Source organism: Mastomys coucha, chromosome X (assembly GCF_008632895.1).
Source record: "Mastomys coucha isolate ucsf_1 chromosome X, UCSF_Mcou_1, whole genome shotgun sequence".
Taxonomy (NCBI): Eukaryota; Metazoa; Chordata; class Mammalia; order Rodentia; family Muridae; genus Mastomys; species Mastomys coucha.
The window spans coordinates 4,682,378-4,685,754 of NC_045030.1; the positions used below are offsets into that span (position 1 = coordinate 4,682,378).

General features: G+C 42.1%; 1 pseudogene; it reads right to left on the bottom strand.

The window, feature by feature from the left end:
* Nucleotides 1–1,208: 1,208 nt before the first annotated feature.
* On the bottom strand, nucleotides 1,209–3,202 carry LOC116091005 (annotated as a pseudogene).
* Between the last annotated feature and the right edge of the window lie 175 nt (nucleotides 3,203–3,377).

Sequence of the window (3,377 nt, forward strand, 5' to 3'; positions counted from 1 at the left end):
AGGAAAATTTCCCCTGTGCCCATGTGCTCAAGGCTCTTCCCCACTTTCTTTTCTATTAGTTTCAGTATCTGGTTTTATGTGGAGGTTCTTTCTTTCTTTTCCTTTATTTTTCTTTCTTTTATTTTGACCTGGAGTCTCAGAGTGTAGCCTTGGTTGACCTGGAGCTACGTAGCCCAAAGTCATATTGGCCTTTAATTTGCTGCAATTATTCTGCTTTAGCTTTCCTAGTGCTTCAAAGGAGCCATTGTGTCCCCAACTGACATTTACTTAAGTTTTTTTTTTTAACGTTTTAAAATTGTTTTGAAAATTTTCTTGCAATATATTTTGAACTGGATTGTTTCTTCTTCCCTAAGTTCTCCAGATCTTCCCTGACCTTCTTGATCATGCAACTTCATGATTTTTCTCTTTTTCTTTTATTGAACATATATTATTTTCTCATACAATAAAACGTGACTATGTTTACCCTTCCTCTACATCTCCCAGTTCCTCCCTATCTTCTCTTCCTTCTAGATCCACCCCCTTTCTGTTATTTATTAGAAAAAAACAAGCTTCTAAGCAACCAAACATGACAAAATAAACTATAAAGAAATAAAACAAAAATCATCATATCAAGGCTAGACAAGACAACCTCACAGAAGGAAAAGAGGCCCAAGAGCAGGCATAAAAATCAGAGACCCACTTGTTCACACACTGGGACTACTGTAAAAACACTAAACTGACACCTATAATAAATATGCAGAGGTACAATCCCTTCCACGGACCATGCAAGCTGCTTCAGTATCTGTGAATTCGAATGTGCTTTGCTCAGTTGACTCAGAGGATCTTGTTTTCTGGTGTCCTCCATCTTCTCTGACTCTTACACTTTTTCTGCTTCCTTGTCCGTGGGGTTCTCTGAGCTCTGAGGTAGGAATTTGATGGAGATATCCCATTTAGAGAAGTGTGTTCCAATATCTCTCTCTGCATAAAGTCTGTCTATGGGTCTCTGTGTCTATACCCATGTGCTGCAGGGTGAAGCATCTCTGATGACACTGAATGAGGCACTAACTCATATATGAGTATAGCAGAATATCAGAAGGCATCATTTCATTGGTAATTTTTAGACCAGTGGCATTTTGTTTTACCTTAGGTCTCTGGGATATCTAGTCTCAGATTCTTGGTTACCCAAGCAGTGTCAGGTATGGGTTCCGTCTTGTGGACTGCATCTTAAGTCAAGTCAGATACTTGTTGGCTATTCCCACAACCTTTGTGCCATCATTGCCCTAGCATATATTGCAGGTAAAACAAAATGTAGGTTAAAGATTCTGTGGCAGGGATGGTGTCCATATTTTTCTTTCAGTGGCCTGCAGAATACCAAAGCATTAGAGTGTAGGGGTGAAGGCTCCATGTAGGCACCAGCTTGACTTCTTAATGTTCAGTTAGTTGTATGGGTGTTGTCTGCAGTAATGGAGCCCCATTACCAGCTTATGGAGAACAACCTATCATCATGGTGGCAGCCTACATTGTTTGGAGATTTCCACAGAACTCTCTTGGTCAACAACTCAATTGAGTGTAACCTAGCCTAGGTACCAGAGGCTTCCTTTGATAACAAGAGATAGCCAGCTGGGACTCAATATACCCCATTGTTCAGAGACCTCATTAGGAATGTCTTCAAATGTTTTAGGAATTTTCCACTGCACATATCATTCCTCAAATGACCCTCAATTAGAGTTGTCTCTTCCCACAGTTCCTTGCTGAACCATGTATCTCCTCTCCATTCTTACCTGATACTTCTGCTTCCTTCCCACTCATGCCCAGTCCACACATAAAATCTATTCTACTTCCCCTTCCCAAGAAAATCAATGTGTTCCCTCTCTAGTCCCTTATTCTATGCCTAACCTCTCTGGGTATACCAATAGTAGGCTGGTTATTATTTATTCAGTGGCAAACATATGCAAATATGTGAATAATACTATATCTTTCTGAGTCTAGATAACCTCACTTGGGGCAATTTTATCTAGTTCCATCCATTTGCATGCACATTTCATAATGTCATTTTTTAAACAGCTGAGTAATCTTCATTGTGGAACTATATCACATATTCTTTATCTATTCCTTTGTTGAGGGACATCTAGGTTCTCATTTCTGGCTATTATGAAGAGAGCAGCAGTGAACATAGTTTAGCAAGTGTCTCTGTGGTAAGACTAAGAGTCCTTTAGTACATGTCCAAGGATGGTATAGATGGATCCTGAAGTATATTGATTCCCAACCTTCTGGTGAAATGTGTCATATTCATTTCCATAGTGGTTGTCCAAGTTTGTATTCCCACCAGCAATTGAAGAGTGTTATCCTGGCTCACATCCTTCCCAGAATATGAGCTGTCACTTGTGCAGTTGACCTTAGCCATTCTGACAAGTATAAGGTGGAATCTTAATGTAACTTTGATTTGCATTTCCCTGATTATAGAGGATGCTGAACATTTCTTTAAGTCTTTCTCAGCCACTTAAATTCCTCCATTGAAAATTCTGTTCAGAAATATAGCCCATTTTTAATTGGATTATTTGGGGGGTTTTGTTGTTGTTGTTGTTGTTGTTGTTTTGCTTCAGCTGCTTTTTATTGACATTCAGATGGGCACTATAGCAACAGAACTGGAGACTGCAGAATACAAGGTGGAGAGTAGAGTGTCTGCAGTGGCAGCAGTAGAGTGCACAAGGGGTGGGGAGGCCAAAGCAGATGTTCTTATAGTCCAGCCACAGGATGTTCTCATCACACTTCTCCATGTAAGCGTTGTCCAGGGTGATCTTCAGAGTGGCTCTCTTCTTCAGCTCCACCTCTGCAGTGCCGCTGCCCTTGATGTGTCCAGTCTGGATCTCAGGTCCCTTCGTATCCAGAGCCACCACAACGGGATGGTAAAGAATGAATGGGATCAGATGCAAAGCTTTGTGGCTGCACGGACATTCTTGATGGTCTCTGCATGGTACTCATGGGTTCCATGAGAGAAACTCAGCTGATCTACATTCATTCCAGACTTAATCATTTCCTTCAGCATCTCCACAGATTGGAAAGCAGGGCCAATGGTGCAAATGATGCCAGTGTTGCGGGCCATGATGGAAGCAGAGTCAATGTCCAGATGGCACATGTGTTCCAGGAAGGTGTCAGCCATGGCTGTATGGAGCTGCTGGGTCTGAATGAAGGCAGTCCCTGCTTCGCTGTGTGGCTTCAGCATGGTTCCTCAAGTCCTCGGGCATACTTTGGTTCCTACTGCAATACCTAAAGTGGACGTCTGTCGAGTCAGGATGTGTAGCTGCTGTCTATTTTTTTTTCATACCTAGTTTCCTTCCGGTCTGTCTGGGCTGGGGTCCAGAGCAGACCTTGGGCGCAAGCTCTGCAGCCAGTCCCAC